This window comes from Pipra filicauda, unplaced genomic scaffold (genome assembly GCF_003945595.2).
Source record: "Pipra filicauda isolate LSUMZ 115617 unplaced genomic scaffold, ASM394559v2 scaffold22_size4397567_pilon, whole genome shotgun sequence".
In the NCBI taxonomy this organism is placed as follows: Eukaryota; Metazoa; Chordata; class Aves; order Passeriformes; family Pipridae; genus Pipra; species Pipra filicauda.
Window position 1 is genome coordinate 1,407,175 of NW_024104343.1, and position 19,441 is coordinate 1,426,615.

The following is a 19,441-nucleotide window of genomic DNA, read 5'->3' on the forward strand; positions in this document are numbered from 1 at the left end:
TACCATGTAGTTGTTTTCACAAAAATGTGAAATTTTATCTTTTGTTTCATTAAAAATGCAGGGAATAAAAACCATCAAATTACTTATTCAAGTTTATAATGGAGTGAAATATTTGACACTACCCTTGTACAAGGTCAAATTGTTCTCCAGAACTATTGCTATTATTACAGAAATTTTAAAGAAAGCGTTATGAAAATAAAAATCCAGAAGAGTGTTCTTCAATATGCACAATCAGGAAAAAATTACTCCTTCGAATCAGATGTAAGTATAATTTCAAAATAAGAAGCTATAAACCAGCTGATTTTCTTCATTGTCTGGGATTCCTTTGGGGTATTATTTCAGTCTTGTAATCTGTTTAACTTTTTTGTACTTGGAAAGACAATAGAATATGACAGGTTCTTTGACAGTTTGCTAACACAAATTAACCTCATTTATGGGAAAACTGACTGTGTGTGAACACCTATTTTTGCAGTGCTTTATAAGACAATCTCTAAACTGCTGACATGTTGGGAGGTCTGCTTCCTAAATTTTAGGCATTCTGCTGAATAATAACATGGATAATCTACCAAGTATTTTATGATAGGCTTGCATATTGATGACCCTATAATATTTGTAGGGGAAAAGAAAGAAAAAAAGGCATGCTTGCTATGTTCTTTCAAACTAATGAAAATTCTCTTCATTGCACCTGTAAAGCACTGCTTCTATGCACAGGATTTTACTGCGGTAACAGAGGTATATTTGATCACTGTTTATTCTTTAAAGAACCATGCAAACCAAGTTAAGAGCAAATATTTTGTGGTGAGAATTTATCACATAGAAATAATATTAGCCTAAGGGAAATGCATAGGATTATATTTGTTTCTATCTGGTCTGACAAATGAATAAATGATTGTCCCATAGGAATAAGGAGATGACTACAGGAGAATCTGATGTCAATGTAATCCCCTTACAAAAGGTTGGAATCAAATTAACTATTAGACTTTTCTTATTTGGCTAAATTTCAATGTTTCTGGCTTGGAATTATTTTATAACTAGGTGAGAGGTATTAAATAAGTTAGGTGAGGATGATGAAGACTATCTATCAAATAAAATCAAACACTAGTGGCCTTTAAAAATAAATTTATACATGAAAGTGTTCAAGAGTCTTGCCTATCCACCTTCTAAAAGCATGTATATTTCTCCTTACAGTTTAAGATATACTGTTGAATAAATACATAACTAAACAGCAGAAGAAACAATAAAAAAATTATGTGAATTTCCATGTTCCCTCATCAATCTTTTTTTTTGCGTGTGTGTGTGTGTCTGTAACCTCTGGTGCTGAAGGAAGGACCAAGAAAGATTGATGGAGGGTGATGGCAAATGCCATTTTATAGTCTCTTCTTTGCTATGAAAAAAAGCTGCAACTTTAAAGACAAATATTGTCTCTGCGGACTTAACTAACTAACTGCATAAATAAAAAGGCTGACTTCTTTAGAACTCTGAGCCTGGACCAAAATTTTTCACTTTAGGCTACCTTTTCACAAAGTCTTTGCTGCCAGTTGTGTTTGTTCTGAATGACCTATATTTATGGTGGGAAAACCTTTAATGTATAATCATATCGTATTTTCTGTGCATGCCACATAGGTGCATTTCAAAGCATTAAAGTATGTTTATGGATTATCTTTTGTAGTGTTAATATAAAGTTAGATTCCCTGTTTACTGTAGGTCCAATTGTATGAAAGTTTCAGAGGGAGCCTTTGAAATCTCTAAATATAGCTTAAAAGAGTTTCTCTATATCTAAAATGTCATGACATTAACATCCAGTACCTTGGGATACTCCACAGTTAGAAACTGGGAAACTGATTCTTTCCAGTAGCATAGAGCTCTAATTTCTAGCCTTACAAGTATTCAAAGAAATGGACTTACCTTCTGACATTTTAGATATAAAAAAGGTTTTCTGAGTCCAGCTTATTCTGTATATTAGGAAGCCATATTTTCTAAAGAAAGATTCCTGGTTTAAAAAGAGTAAAAATTAATGACTCCCTGTTGCAATTTAAAATAGTGACAAGAAGTCCCTATTGGTTCTTTACAGGTATTCTATAGTTATGATTTTCATAAGAGGCGGTCTAGGTCATAAAAGCTATACTAATTACTCACAAAGATATATAAATTATTAACAGAGCTGATTGCTAGCGACTCCTTGCTCGCAGGTTCTCAGAGAAAGTTTCAGTGGCGTGACCCCGCTTCACTAGGAGAAAAGAGCCACAAAGTTCCTTCTCTGGATTCCAGTGGCTAAAAGTGGTTTATTTGAAACTCACGTGGGCTTTTAAAGTCTCTGAGGGAGGGCTTAGAAAGAGGAACGCGACTGGGCAAAAGTCTGGGGGAAAGGGAGTGGCTTGAGGGCTCTGCTGACCAATGGGAGATACAGGAGGACCAAACTCTGGTAACAAGCCAGGACTGGGGAGAAGAGGATGAGACAAACAATAATGCTTGTGCAGGGGCGGGGACTGGTTCAGGGAGGGGAGACAACAAGGCACTGTGCAGGGGGACCGCATGGGTAAGGGGAATTACATAATTCAGGGGAAAACTGTAAAATAAAAATGCAAGTAGTCGGTGTTTTTCCACTCCGCTCGATCCTGGAGAGTGGCTGCTGTGAGGGACCCGCTTCTAGAGTCGTTCTTTCAAGGATTCACAGTCTTTGCATTCCCCCCCCAAATTATTTTATAATCATATTTATAAAAAGTAGACCTACTTACATAGTTCTGAGTCTAACTAGAGTTTGAAGATGCAGACATATATGCTTTTTATGAGCGGAGAAAGGAGATTTTATTTGTTGCTATTAGGAAGGAAGTTCAATTAAAGAGAATAATACAAATGTAGAGTGTGCTCAGCTTTTTTTTGACCCAGTGCTCATCAGTAGTGATTGTCTATTATGGTTTTTTTAGTAGTGAGACTGAATCTGTAATTAATTGAGGATATGAATATGAAAAGAAAGTTACTTCCTCAGTTCTCTCCAGTAAAGCATTTCATTGAGCTGGATGATGAATCAGTGTCTGAAGTTGTGTGTCACAGTCAGACTACTTTTCCATTTAGGGCCTGTTTCACACTGACTGAAAAATGGTAGAGTGGTTCAGCTCCATTTGCTGAATAACCTGGAGGTCCTTAGGGGAAAGGAGGAAAAATCTACTGTGTTTAAGAGAGTGTTGGTTTCAACCTGAATTCTTGGCATGCAAGTAGCCTATTTCTCTTTCTTGCAATACCTTGTGTTAAACCAGGCTTTGACTAGTGTGATGGGAATATCAAACATCTCCCCAGAGTAACATTTTGCAGTACAGCAGAAAAAAAAATGCAGTTATCTGTAAGATTGCACAGAAAATTATATATACATTTCTGAGCTGGATCAATAATGCTCCTTGATATTGTGCATGCCAGATTATAGAAGAGAACTCAAATTCAGGAATTTCAGAGTTGCCAAATGTATCACTATTTTTCTGCCTGGGTACCTTTGAAAGACCTTGTTTTTAAAATGTGAATTTTCACAACATTATGAAAATCATATCTTGGATGGTACAGAAAAAAATGGAGAGAACAAAATTCTTTGTGTTAGTGCAGTTCAAGATAACTTCAGGAACTTATCTACCAAACTGCACTTTAGTTAAAACCAATTTTAATATTTCCCATGTAATGTCTACAAGAAATACATAGTATCTGTAGTATATAGGTATGTTACCAAATTGCACAGAAAAGTTGTAGAAATAGACACATATATTGATTCCTTTAATGTACAACAGTTTTAAGAATTTCTATGTCATAGGTATAATTGATTATGTAGGAAAATAGGCCTAAATATGTGGTTTACATGATAGCTGACTTACTGATGGTCTAGTCAAATGATCAGCACTAGCAATGATGACTCAGGAAAGGCCAACATAATCACTGCAGAAAAACTGGAATATTTAGAGCCTGAAAACTCAAGTAACATTTGACTTTAAGTAAGTAGCAAGTGCAAGATAGTGAAGGCACGCCTGGTTCAATATAACTCAGATTTCAGTTGAACTGTTATTTGCCTTTTACATTTTCTCTTCCTTCCTCTATTTTCTTATTTCATATTGTCTACTTTATAAATGTGAGGTTTTAAACCAGTTATTCTTAGTCATCTAGCTGTCCAAGAAAACTCTTAGGGAGATAAGTAAGGATAAAATTGAATAGTTTTTTTCCTCCAGCTTTTTCTTCTCGCTGACAGATGCTGACCATGATCTGAAGTGAATTTTATCCCTAAAGTAGCTTTATAGGGAAATTCTGAAATAACCTTCATATATGAAGTTCGCTGTTAACAACTATAAACTGTACTTTCACATTATCTGTCATGGCTTATACACAAAGAATCCCTGTTATTCTCTCTAGTCAGTTCAGAAACTGCGACAGTGCTGTAGCAGTGGTGATGTGTGTTTGCACGTAACTGGGGCATGGAAGCATCCTTCACTAATATTTTCTGTTCCTAGAAGGCCTTGCGTAGAGAGAGCATTGATCAAATGGTCTCCTACAGGGGTGCCATTGCTGCAGGCTGGTCATTTAGGGTGGCCAACCAAAAACAAAACTGACGCAAATGAAATCAAAAAGAACAAAGAAGTAGCTAGAGGCAGAAAAAAATCTGTCAGTCCATTCTTTTGTTATAGCTGTGCTTCAAGCATCAGTGTCTGCAAGAAGCTCCGAAGTAGCCCTAGGATGAAGCTCTGTAATTGGAGGCAAGCAAGGCACAGATGCTAGCTTTTATTAAATATCAACAGAATTTAACAGCGCCAACAGCCCAGTGATGAAGGAGAAGGAAGGATAGGAAGGAAATTCCTTCTTTGGGCTAATTTCATGCTTACTGTCCTTCAAACCTACTCATCAGATGTGTCATTATGCTCTGTGTCTCTGACAGAGTCAGGCTATCTATAAATACCTTGATAGCTCTATGCACTTGAGTCACGTATGAATAACCTCTTGCTCGTGAGATGATGTAGGCTATGCTGCCTGGCTCCCAGCTGTTGTTACTGAAGGGTACAAGTCCCTTTTAAGTCCTATGTGGTTTCTGTCAGCCTTACATATACATATTTACTTCCCTGGGGTATCTGAAATATCATTAGACACTAATATTTAGACAACTGTATCCTTCCCAAAATGGATTCCTTAAGTGGAAAGAGGCATATATCAGGGATGCTTATAACTGTGGAGCAAAGTGTTCATTTCTCATGCCTCTTCACATTGAAATGAAGACGGCTTATAGAAAGACACAAAAACATGGAGTCAGACTTCTCACTAACGCCTTGTAGGTTTGCTTTTTATGAAAAGCAAGCAGTTATTTTATTTTAAAGAGGGACATTATTGGGTTCTGGTGGTTTGCTTTGACATGGCTTCCTCCAGCTGCAGAATGGACTTGTTAAGGTTCTTATCCATTGGGCAGATTTACTGATGTCTTGGACTTCTCTATATTCTACTCAGTGGGTACAAGTGAGGTTTAAGAATATCTTTAATCTGAGATCCAAACCCCCTGCTCCTTAACTGCATTCACTGGAACAAACCAACGTAATTTAGAAATATCAGTTAGGTTGTCTCTCTCTTCAGATTATTTGAATAGCACTGTATGACCTTTGTCTGAGGTCATACAGAAAGGAATTTTATATAAAGTTGTTTTACTTTGTCTAATACAAAAATTTGCAATATTGAATTGTAAAGCCTTGATGGTTTTGACTTGTGAATGCACTCACACAGTTTTTTGTTTCTTCAGACTGACCACTCACAAATTGCCTTTATGCTGAAGGATCCACCCCCCCAAAATGGCTACTCAAGAGTCATTACTGAAGGTAATTGTGAAGCTGAAAGGTGTTCAGTGCTAACAGCACACTCCGTCCCTCCTTTGCCTGCTCTCCAATCTCCCAAGCTACCTACAGGAAATGCTAGCAATAGAGAGTGTCCCAGGAGTTGCTTTGCTTTGCAGTGTTCATGCCAAAAGACAGCACTATTTTTGCCTGAAGTTCTCTTTTATGACATGTACAGATCAGCATAAAGTACTCTGCAAAATTAATTGAATTTTCCAATAATTGTTCTAAAGCCAAATACCATATAGAGCCCTAAGATATATATGCATTTTCAAATGTCTTTGTAGCCTGATTTGGGCCATTTACCTCATGAAATTTCAGCTAAAGGCTGAGTGCATTAATGAAACTGTGAGTCAATGTACATTTTTTTCTTTTCTGCTTTTCTTTTTTTGATGTGGATGCTTTTGTTTTCTGCTACACTGAACATGTTTCTTAGGCTTACTTGATTTGCCCACCTGTTGGTGACAATATGAGCAAGGATGGGCGAATAACATTGAATAGATAGGAAGAGAAAGAGAATTGTGTCAAAGAAGATTAGGGAGAAGTATACAGACACAGCAGATTCAGCCTGATGGTTGTAGGAGATTTAATAGAGCAAGGAAATAAAAGTTTAGATTTCTAAAGCTGTCTAAACTGGGGACAATATTCCTCTGCAGTGTACTGCACTGGATCCTGCTGCCCAGGTTCTCTTATTCCTCCACATAGAAGGGATCTGCTGTCAAGGATGTTGTGTCAAAATTAAGGAATTAATTCACTGCACTACCAGGTAGTATAAAAAATGGATATATCTCCTAGAACACACTGAAGGGTGAGACTGATCAAAACCAACTTGGATCAGTGAAGATACATTGAGGTAAACATTATTGACATATAACATTGGCATTCAGAGGATTGCAAGGTGTTTAGTGCCTGTTGCCACGAAAAATCAAGAGACGCATTCTTTCAGAGATAAATTCTAAAGTGGATCTGAGATGTTAAACAAGTGATTTGGGGGAGCTAGGGGGGAGGGTAATTTGTGGATAGAAAGAATTTTAGTGTGGAGCAGTCCTTGTTATAGTTATATAAAACTCATTAAGGGCAGGAATTTGAATGTAAAGTACCAGAAGTTATGGACTAAATTTACATTAATAAGTAATGCAATCCAGTGGGGAAGGATCAATAGATCAAAGCAGGTCATGCTGGCATTTGTGTCTGCCATACGTGAAGTCTGGAGTTTTAGCTTTGCACTGGGTTTAGCATGATTTCCTTGGCTGAACATCTTTGCTCTGTGTGTGGCTCAAAGTAGTCAAAAGGACAAGTCAGTGTTTCATATCCTTTTGTCTGTCATGACATGGAGACATATTTGATGCATAGATGAAGTCACGCTTTGTGTTTAGATACCTGTTAAAGATATCAGCTTTGAGATGACTGAAACTACACTGAGCTGAATCACATATTTTGCTCTAGAACAAAGCACTAGATAAAATCATTGTTTAATATTTAATAAATTCATAAAAATTAATAAATCTGTTGTTGATAGCAATAGAGCAGATTCTTCATATATCACAAGGTGTGTGTAATATTATAACTCCAACTTCAATGAATTTATTCCTAATTATACTTGAACAAATGAAAAGGCAGTCAAGTTCCATTTGAAGAGATTGTTCACCAGGGCTAAGACTTACACTATATATTCAAATTTCCCTTATGTACCTATTCTACCCAAAACAAAGCAGGTATTACATAAATGCAAACATTTATAGAATCATAGAATGGTTTGGATTAGAAGGGACTTTAAAGATCATCTAGTTCCAACTCCACTGCTGTAGACAGGGATGCCACACTGATACAAAAGTATTTTATAAATGTAAACTTTAATTTGGGTTATGTCAATTTTTTTTTTAATTTACCTGTCTTAATCTATTTTTATATATGCATTTACACTTTCAAGACATTCTTTTAAATTAGTAATTAATTAAATTATTCGTTTGAAACAAGGACTGTGCTGTTGTTAGTACTAGTCATAGATGTAACTGAAGAGTAAGTGGTAAGATTATAGGTTCATGCTTTTTATTTATTAATTTAAGAATTTTATTTTTCAATGTAGTATGTTTCTCACATATTTTGCATTCCAGATCTTCTTTTATTATGCCATTTCCCCCTTCTTTTCAAAGCACCACTAATTCACCCCAGTGCAGCAATAATCAGTAACTGGGAAGGAGTTTAGAAGGAGAGGGAAAAAGAGAGCTATTGAAGTAAATGAAGCATTACCCATGACTGCTGCATACACCAGTGTCTGTTCCTCCACTAGCATCATGTCCCCTCTTCTGATGATAACTCATTTCCCAGAGCATTCTATGCTCAAGGGCAATAGCTATCTTCACCACATAGAGAATTAGCACTGGCTGGCATAATTTTGGAAATACATAGCAATTACTTGTAGCAGAAACTCAGATCTCAGAATCCCTTAATGAAGAATGACAGAGCTGAGCTCAGAGACAGTGGCCCAGAGCTGCTAGGTTGCTGTTCTACATTGTTAGTTCACAGAATCCCCATGCAGATCATCTTCCCCTTTCTTTTTCTTTCTTCCTCCTTTCCACCTGTCTTTGTGATCTCATCAACTTAGCATCTCAGTTGTATTACCCTTCTTATTCTTTGCATTGCTTTTCTTTACGATTGCATTTGTCTCATTTTTTGCCCTAATTGTATCTAAAAAAAAGAAAATGTTTGAATGAACTACATTTTACAGTTGCCTTGCATAAGCATGCACTCTGCTTTTCCTGGGAGTTACTAGGGAGTTGCCTTTGGTTTGTTTCATAGAATCGTAATCATAGAATGGCCTGGGTTGGAAGGCGCCTTAAAGATCATGTAGTTCCAACCTCCTTGCTGTGGATAGAATCACCTTTCACTAGACCAGCTCACTCAGAGGTCCATATTTGACCCTCTATATTTCAAAATTAAAATTTATTTTACTTTACATGTCTTAAGAATGTATGAAAGCTATGTGTAGGTGTAAACTCCTATAACCAACCATGTATTTATGCTGCTGGGGGTAGCATAATACATAGACCTCCTTTGGGATTATGCCATTTGTGATAAACCAAATAAAAAAGATAAGGTTAAAGCTCACTTCTAAATATATGAACTCTCTAATGGCATTTATTTTCAGACTGAATCACAGAAAATCTTAAGACTAAGCCTGATGCCTGTCTCTTTGTGTAAGTTTCATTTTTACATGCTATTATGAAGATACTTTTAACTGAAAAAAAATACTTGAAGGAATGTCTGAGAAATACCATACATAAATAGCTACACTATTTTGAATGGATGTTTGCTTGGCACTAGTGCTTTTCTTTCTAAAGGGATCTTGGAGACACTTGTGTTTGAAACACTTGTGATTAGAAATTATTTTATCATAAACATACCAGTGTCTCAGGCATAGAAATTTCATTCAGCTAGGGACACACTGCAGAATGGCTTGCACCTGGACTTCATGGCACTGGTCAGATCCCTCTGAATCTAGTGGTTCAGCTAGTTTTCAGTATACACTACTTTCCACTGATCAATACTTCCTCAGTTTGTCTATGAAGATATTATGTGAGACAGTCTTGAGAACCTTACCAAAGTAGATATAAGCAACAGCCACTCCTCTCACTCCCACCCAGCTGAACTAGTCCTTTTGTTGTGAAGGCTATAAGGTTGATCAGACATGACTTCCCCTTTGTAAATCCATGCTGGCCAGTCCAGTCACTTTCTTTCCTTTAACATGTTTCGAAAAGGTTTCCAGGGCTATTTGCTCCATTGCATTCTCCAAGGCTTAGGTGCAGCTGACCAAATTGTAGTTCTCTGGACCCTACTTGCCTTTCTTGAAGGTAGGGGTGACCTTTACCTTCTTCAAGCCCCTAAGGAACCTCCACTGATCATCATGACCTTTTGAAAGTAATTGAGATTGTCATCATGATGACATCAGACAGTTTCCTCAGAATTTGTGGTAGGTGCATCCTACAAAGGCAAAGACCTCAGTGACTGGAAAAAAGGAAATATCACACCTGTCTTTAAAAAGGGTTAAAAGGAGGACACGGGGAATTACTGGCCTCTCAACTTCACCTCAATATCTACTAAGATAATGGAAGACAATCTCCTGGAAGTTATAACTTCCAAAACATGGAAGTTATGTCAAAATAAGGAAGTCAAAAAGGTCATTAGAAACAGCCAGTTTGGCTTCATCATGGGCAAATTACGCCTGACAAATATAATGGCCTTCTATGATGGAGTAACTGCATCTGTAGACCAGGGAAGTCATCTATAGATGTCATTTATCTAGACTTTTGTAAGGCCTCTGATATGGTCTCCCACAATATTCTTGCCACTAAACTGAAGATAAGGATTTAATGGATGAACTGTCATATGCATAAGGAATTGCATGGACGCTCATATGCAAAGAATTAAAATCATGGGTTCAATGTCCAGGTGGAAACCAAAAATTAATTCAGTCCCTCAAGGGTTTGTACTGGGACAAATGAAGTATAATATCTTCATCAATGCAGTCACACACTGCAGTTGAGTGCACCCTCAGCAAGTTTACAGATGACACTCAGCCGAATGGTGCGGTTGATACATAAAGAATGCCATCCAGAGGTACCTTGACATTATTGAGTACTGGGTCCATGTGAACCTTGAAAGCTCAACAAGGCCAAGTGAATGGTCCTGCATCTGGGTCAGGGCAATCCCTAGTACCAGCACAAACTGAGGATGAATGGATTGAGAGAAGTCCTGAGGATAAGGATCGGCGAAAAAAAAATTGGTTATGAGCTGACAGTGTTTGTTCGCATCCCAGAAAGCTAACCGTATCCTGGGCTGCATCAAAAGAAATGTGGCCAGTAGGTTGAGGGAGGTGATTTTCCTCCTCTGTTCTGCTCTTGTGAGACCCCACATGGAGTACTGCATCCAGGTCTGGAGTCCTCAGCAGAGGAAAAACACTCTTAGAGTAGGTCCAGAAGGGAGGAGGGTAGATTTATATTAACCAGAGGGAAGAAAATTTTATGAAGATCATGTCCCAGGTTCTGCAGAGTTGCATCCATCCTCAGGTGTTCCAACCAGGTTGAGGTCTCCACTGAGCTGGAATAGTTGCTCCACATTTGCTTGCTCCCATCTGTGCAAAATGCTGTCCCTTTGAGATCTATTCTAGATTCAGTACTTATGTTGAATGGTGTGTGAACCTCCCTAGTTGGGAGTCAGCTGGAGCAAGAGCTCGATACCCTTTGATCAAGTTGCTGAAAAAGCTCCAAGCTGCCTTCTAAGGATGGGTGTGAAATTACTAAAACTGACTTGAATAAGAAGAAAAGTGGCGTGCTTTTTACTTCAACATTGATTCAAACACAGCTTGGTGTAAGACCACTCATGTTGTCTACCTACAACAGACTAATTGAAAAATGAAGAGGAAAAGACAGGGCTGATCCATAGGAATTGTAGCTGCTTTAGAAGGGGTGATAGCATTACTTTAGCACTGCTAATCAAAAGTAGTTACATCGTGATGCAAAAGCACTGCTATCTACAATTTTTGTTAGTTTGGTATGAATTTTGAAAACTTCTTGTCCTTTTATTTTGTATTATTAGTTGTCCCACATGATAGTAACCTTCAATAAATCATTTAGAACAATTAGGCTGATTTTGAATGCTGTTAAATAATGCTTATTTGGTGTTCTCTCTTTACACTTCTGCTCTGCCAGCATTTTAATGTTTATGGAGCAAATGAAGAATTTCAAAACAGTGCCAGAGGGACACTGTGCTAATTCTTTGAGAGAGAAAATGCTTACAATTTTAGTATGCCTTAAGCACCACTGGTTTATGATAAGGTCTTTGCAGAAGTGTAATAAAGATGATGGCTTAGTTAAAATACTATCAATATACTTGGTTAGAAAATGAAAACCCCAGTCTTTCATACATCGTATTTAAACGAGTGAATCTTCTTCTTCCTTTAAGTAATTACAATGTATACATGAGTGCTCTGTTATGATGGTTTTATTTTTGATGTGTGTTTAAATATAAAAAATATGTTTGGCATTAAGAGCCATCTCTCTCTGAAAGAGTTCTGTTCTTAAAAGAGAGTGAATACACATTGGAATGAACAAATACCATTGCAGATATCTTTTTTTAATTCAGGTGTAATTACAAATGCCTATGAACTAAAAAGTGTAAAAGCGTGTTCTACTAAATAGCTTCATTCTTTTTGAATGGAGTTAATAGTACTCTAAGATGAATATACTATTGGAAAAATAGTCAGGATAAGTAATTTATAAGTTGTTGCAGGTTTTGTGTTCCATCGCATGTTCTGTGCCTATAGGTTTCAGAAAAGGGTGCTAATGGTGTGTGGCACTAATATGGAGAAGGGACTATATAATTTACTTTCCAGTGAGCACTTTTAGCTGCAATAGACCATTTGAAATGTATGCAAGTAGTAACTGAAAAGAGGATACAAGGATTTATTTGACTGTCCAGGAAAGAGGAGTTTGATTATCTTCTTTTGGATCTCTCATCACGTGTGTAAAATATGGATGTAAAGTAATTTGATCAAAGCTGAGCAATGACATGCCAGCAGCACTGTGACAGGGGCTTTAGATATAGCAGTATGTTATGTATCATCATTTTTTCTTTCCGTTAAAACCTAATGGGATGGTATAGCTTTGGATCCCTGCTGATAAGCCCCTGTACGCATCCTGTGTGACAATGTGTATTTTGAGTATGCTGTCCTCCTGTACTATATAAATAAATATTTTCTAGGCAGACATGAGTGTCCTAATTTTTAAAGTTTCCCTTTCCAACAAGAACATTTTTTCAGGACGTAGGATCCACAGTTTCCAATAGAGATGATATGGTGAATGGTGACATTTTTCTCAACTCTGGTAATTTCAATATAGTAAAATGTAGCTATATTGATTTGAATGCTTAAAAACCCCACTCTTGATATAACTAAGATATTCCTGTAGATTGTTATAGATTCTGTCATGGCTCCCTACAATATTTTTAAAGTAACTTACGTAGCCAGTTACAAGTTGTCTGTATCCTGATGTTTTCCACAAATGATGTTGGCTCACAGTAATCCATTTATAAGTGTACTGAACCTTCAGTTCAATGTTATGTTGCTAACAGTTCCACTGGCTCCTCCAAATGTTATCATCTTCCTGACTTTTCTGGTGCCATACCTTTGACCTCCTATTGATTGGGAATGATTCTGCTCTCATGAGGCAACAGCTACTGCTGTTCGCTGGATATTTTCAGGTAGAGTGTTTTTCCACATGACAGTGGACAATATTTTCCTGTAGCAAGATAATTTTTTTCCTCCTCTTATTCAAGGGCTTTGTAAGCCAGAATGACAAAATTAACATCTGAAGAGCTGGGGTTCTTTTTTCAGTGTCTCATTAATCTTGTGAGATAAATGATTGGCAGATTCTGAAGACAGAGTATGTTAAAACAGAGACAGTTATATTATGACATTAATATAAAATGTAGTAAGAATTTATTTTTTTTAAACATATACATCAAGTGCCATACTGAAGAATGCAAGTACCATTAGGTTCATTTTACATGCAGAGGAACAGATCAGACAAGTAGTGGGACTGCCCAGTTTTGTGCATGAGATGGTAAGGAGTCAAATTCACTTTCCTAATTTTTCATGAGAAAGATAACTCGATGCTTAGCCAGCTCTGCCACAGAATCACAGAATTTCTGAGGTGGAAAGGGACCTCTGGAGTTCAGATAGTTCATTCCTGTGCTCAAACTGGGTCAGCTGCAGCAGTTTACCCAGGAAGTTTAAACTCACTAGCCATTCTTTGAGACTAGTGTGATCTTCCTGCCTGGAATTCAGTACTTCAAAAGATTAGACTCCACTGTTAGCAATAATTTATACTACGCCACCTCTTCCTATTGCAAATAGATATGGCTAGTTTTAATATTTCTTCCGTGTTTGTCATCTAGGAAAACTCAATGAGCACAGAGTAACAATCAATTAGAAGTAAATAGGTATCTCTGACAGTTTAAAGGAGTCCCAAAGAGGATGACAAGAGCTTGGTACAAGACAATAAATAATTTATAGCTGGAGAAAATTAATCAAGAACCCCCAATTCCCTCTGTCCCCACACGCAGGTGCTCAATTACAGTACCTCTAAGAAGAGGCAGGAGACCAATAACCAAGCATCTGTGACATAAATGAATTTAACTATTAGGGAAGAAAGACTTGAAGCATATAAACACAGTGCAGTAACCAAACCAAATTATAACAGGATGTACATTTGCTTTGTATAATGCCTTTCATTATACTATTTCCCAGAACTATTCTCGTAATTAAATAATATAAATGTTACAGAGTATAAGTGAAATACAGTAGCAATAGAGAGATTTTCTAATGGAGGCAGAGAACTCAATCATAAGCTATTTCAAAAAGTGAAAAAAATTAGAAATTCAGAGAAAGATGACCATGAGACTCAGTTTGAGAAACCTGGTCTACTGGGGACTGATGGGCTCCATTTGTCAGAGAAGAGGATCTTCAGTCATAAACTTGGCAAGTGGGTGAAGAGGGCTTTAAATTAAAGTTGCCATGGGATGGGAACATCAAACTATTCCACTTATACCAGTTTGGTACCAGGGTCAGCAAAAGATGCCCAGAGCCTGGAGAGGGATCACAGGTCAGCAAAGCATATGAAGAGCAGCAAAAAGGAATTCCAGCCATTCCAGCCAGCAAGTCAGCTTCATCAGAACCCAATTTAAAAGCCTCTAAGCAAACACATGCAGCACAGGGAATAAACAAGAGAAGTCAGGGAACATGTACACACCTGCAGGGCATGATGGGATGGCTCCTATAACCTGAATTTTGGCATGGAAGGATACAGGCTCTTTAGGAAGAACAGGCAGGGGAAACAAGGTGGGGGTGTTGCTGTCTATGTCAATGACGAGCTGGAGTGCATGGAGCTCTGCCTGGGGATCGATGAGGAGCTGACTGAGAGCCTCTGGGTCAGGATTAAAAGGAAGGCAAGGACAGGTGACATCACAGTGGGGGTCTGCTACAGGCTGCCCTATAAGGAAGACTGAGTGGATGAGGGCCTTTACAGACAGGCATGAGCAGGTGCATGTTCACAAGTCCTGGTCCTCATGGAGGTCTTCAACCATGTCTGTTGAAGGGACAGCACGAGGGGGCATATGTAATCCAGGAGGTTCCTGGAATGCATTGATGATAACTTCTACTCCAAAAACGATAACTTCCTTCTCCAAGTGACAGAGGATCCATTAAGGAGAGGTGCTGTGCTGGACCTTATTCTAACCAACAAGGAGGTGCTGGTGGGGAATGTGAAGCTCAAGGGCAACCTGGGCTGCCGTGACCATGAAGTGGTGAAGTTTGAGATCCTTTGGGCTGCGAGGAGGGTACACAGCAAGCTCACTACCTTGGACTTCAGAAGAGCAGACTTTGGCCTCCCCGGGTATCTGCTTGATCTACCATGGGATAAAGCCCTGGAGGAATCAGAGGCCCGAGAAAACTGGTTAATATTCAGGGGTCACCTCTTCCAAGCTCAGGAGAGATGCATCCCAACAATAAGAAAGCTGGGCAAAACTACCAGGAGGCCTGCGTGGATGAACATGGACCTGTTAGAGTGGGTCCAGAGGATGGCCACTAAGTTGATCACAGAACTTGAGCACCTCTCCTGTGAAGACAGTTTGAAAAAGTTGCTTGTTCAGCCTGGAGAAGAGATGGATCCTGGAAGACTTTATAGGAACCTTCCAAGTACTTAAAGGGGTCCTACAAGAAATCTAGAGAGGAACTTTTTACAAAGATATGTAGTGGTAGGATGAGGGGTAATGGCTTTAAACCGACAGAGGGTAGGTTTAGATGAGATATTAGGAAGAAATTCTTTACTGTGAGAGTAGTGAGACACTGGAACAGATTTTCCAGAGAAGTTGCGAATGCCTCATCCCTAGAAATGTTCAAGGTCAGGCTGAATGGGCCTCCAAGCAACCTGGCATAGAGGAAGTTGTCCCTGCCCGAAGCAGGAGATAGGAACAAGATGATCTTTAAGATCCCCTCCAAACCAAACCATTCTAAGATTCTGTAAAGAGTTAGTACATTGCACCTTTGTATTGGACCATTAAAATGGACAGAAGTCATTGCATTGTCCTCAATGGAAGCAATATAACTCCAAAGGAGTTTGTCAAAGATAGTAGAAGCATGGATAGAGAAGAGTAAAAACAAAAACAATGACAGTGATTGTTCAGTAGAGGGAACAGGAAGAGGAGTAAATAGATATGTGAGATCCCCAAAGAATTTTGGAAATAGTTGCCTGTCTCAATACAGGTTTTCTTCATTTTGATGCCTGCATAATGCAGATGAAATAAGTGAATTGAATTAACAGACCTATCCCAGTTTAAAGCACAGAAGGGACTCAACAGTACAGTTCAAAATGGTTCCTAAAATGACTGTTGATTCTTATACATGTAGGAATAGTCCTTTCTATTCCATTTTTACCTCTTCTGTTTTATAAAGCAGTAGTGCACGAATCCACCTGGAACATTGCTTGTGAGTTTTGAGACTCCCAGGGCTAATTCAGTGGGTTGCTCATCTGATTGCTTCAATATTAAACACACAGTTTGGCTCCTGCTACTGCTATAGAAGACCATTTCTGTTTGACTCCTGACAAATGAGGTAGGTAATAGAGTATGTAACATAGTTGTATTTACTCACCTATTTTGATTTTTTTTTTCAATTGACTAAGAAATAAGCTAGTCATAACTATTTTTTTAATGTATCTTACCTTTATATAGACATACATATATGTAATGAAACTCAAAGCTTATTTTCTAATTTCTTTAAATGATGCTACTTATGATTCTATTTCAATATTATTTAAAAATTGTTCAATATTCTTTAAAAAACATTCCATAAGATTTAGTGATCTGTCATTTTACTTTGCATTGGTATTTCTCTGTCCAAAATAGTTTTTTCTATTCTTCCCTTTTTTAACTTAGTAATCACATGGAGGTAGACAATTCTCTTGTCTGGTAAGATATAATTCTTTTTCATTTCTTTCTAAGGATCCTAGAATGAATCATCCCTCTCTCTTCTCATTACACTTATAAAACTGTTATTTTCTTTTTACACAAAATGGGACCTTAGTTGTCATCAAAACCTTACTATTGTACTGATGTATTTAAGAAATTTATTTCTACACTATTCAGTTCCTGAGTCTAACTAACAGATTAATTTGAATGAAAAAGGCTTATGATCTGTAGCTGATGAAGTTACAAGACCCAATACTTTATTGTTTGACACAAATGATAGTCAAATAAAAACCATACAGAAAAGGGATAAACTATTATCAGAACAGATTTTTTTGGGGGAATGCAAGTGAGCACATGGGATGAGATTCAGCAGTCATAGGTCTCCCATGTTAGTAGATTTCATGTCTGCAGGCAGATTCTAGATGACTAATAGTATTTTATTAAATGTACTTTCACTGAGCTTGTGATTATTTTGTAAAGGTATTTTAAAATATATTTTATGTGTAATAGGGACTTCAGAATGTTACTTAACAGTCTCCACACCTCCTTTACTCTTACTTTTCCAGGATAATTATTTTTTACCTGGTTTTGTAATGTCAATAATATTTCTTTTTCTGAATGATACAAAACTGTCATAATTCAGAATGTGAATCTACTTATATTGCATTTGTTTCATTTAAATTATATTTTTAAATTTTTTAATCCTTTCTGCTGCTCTGTGTAAATTTGCTATACATTGAAAAGTATGTAATTTCACAGTGAAACCATTTTTATCCAGTTAACTGTAGATCAATTTTGCTGATTTCAGTTAAATGAAAATAATATTTTAATTTTATCTGGCTTTTTCAAGCAATGTTTCAATGCCACTCGAATATGAAATTAAGAACTGAGTGTTGCTTATATGTAGATTCTAAATGGCTGTTTAGCTACAGATTTTTTTGCCCGTGAGAACCTTTCAAAATGGGTCCTCAAAGGTCAGTTTCAAGGGTACTAGGGACCCAAAACAAGACTCAGGAAGTTTCAAAAAAATATGTGTATGGTTTTAAGTGTGGGTCCAGGCCCTTCGCCAAATACACATGGTTCCATTTTTTGAGTGATTCTGAAAAGCAGTAGAAGTGTTCTTGACATTTCATTCCTCTTCTTGCAGCAGTCATGGGCCTGGGGATGATGTGGCCCTGAATTTGTCAGTTTCAAGTCTGTTTTATATGCATATTCCAAAAGGTTCTTGGGGTGATGCCTTATGGTGAATATGGGGCAGATAAGTCTGTTTGGGCTATTCTGTACAGCTGAATACCATATGCTGCAGGTGGCTTTGATGTGTATGGAACTGATCAATAGGGACTTTAGGACTCATTTTAAGTCATATAGAGTGTAATGGATTTAAACTGTATGGGCTGCTTGCCAAGGAACATGCATTATCCTCCCTGTGAACCTGCTCTCTGCTGAGCAGTGCAAATGTACACTACAGCCAGGATTACTATGTAAAGAAATCTTTGCTTAGTATCTGACTATATGTAAAAATGTTTAAAATTCAGTGTTCATGTGCAGCCTGAAATGTTCTTCTTATTATAATTTCTTCTTTTTGTGCATACCCAGAACTGCTCAGGCTAAGATCATCCACCTACACCTTATTGGGATCTAGAATGTAGGAACTCAATGAAGTTGAATTAAGCATATAATAAAATGCTGCTGAATCTGCTTTCTTTTTAAAATCTGACTGGAATAATTTTTTCCTTCCCACCTCACTTTTCTCTCTGGTAGGTAGGGCAGTCACTGAAAAAATAGAGGATCACAGTCTTTCTGATTTTTCTAACGTAAAGGAGATGAAACCCAGTATTGCCACTTGCTGGGAGTGTCACTTAAAAACTCAATTTACAGAGTGTGCAACAAAGGGTGAGTTAGGTGGAGATGTATGGAGATATAGACCCATGATCCTGTTGATGCAGTCCTGTTGACTGCAGAACTGTAGGAGATGTGCAGGATCAGGAAAAGCACTCTAAGGAAGAATAGCTCCACGGTACAGTTGTTGAACCAGGGGATCATAACTGATTATTTTCTGCCAGCTTTTGTTTATGTGTGGATGTTGTGGTTTAAGCCCAGCTGGCAACTAAGCCCCACATGGCCACTTGCTCACTCCCCTGCCAGTAGGATCAAGGAGAGAATTGGAAGGGTAAAATCTAGAAAAAACTTGTAGGTTGATATAAAGACAGTTTAATTGGGAAAGCAAAAGCCATGCATGCAAGCAAAGCAAAACAAGAAATTAATTTACTTCTTTCCATGGGCAGGCAGGTGTTCAGCCATTTCCAGGACAGCAGGGCCCATCATGCACAACACCGACTTGGGAAGACAGGCACCATCAATCTAAACATCCCATCCATCCTCCTTCTTCCCTCAGCCTTAAATACTGAGCATGATATCATATGGTGTAGAATATCCCTTCGGTCATCTGAGGCCAGCTGTCTCTTCCCAGCTTCCCATGCACCTCCAACTTCCTTGCCAGCATGGCAGTACAAAAAGTGGAAAAGGCCTTGGTTCTGTGTAAGCGCTGCTCAGAGATAACAAAAACATCTCTATTATCC

The 19,441-nt window shown here is 37.8% G+C and overlaps 1 long non-coding RNA gene across 2 annotated transcripts; it reads left to right on the top strand.

Moving 5' to 3' along the window:
* Nucleotides 1–70: 70 nt before the first annotated feature.
* LOC114003535 lies at nt 71–18,561 on the top strand. Of its 2 annotated transcripts, XR_005563612.1 has the most exons (5): nt 71–261; nt 5,750–5,825; nt 16,351–16,506; nt 16,830–16,862; nt 18,459–18,561. It is a non-coding gene; the product is annotated as an uncharacterized LOC114003535 (long non-coding RNA). The 2 variants fall into 2 exon arrangements; XR_005563611.1 differs by having other exon boundaries at nt 16,830–18,561.
* Nucleotides 18,562–19,441: the final 880 nt, after the last annotated feature.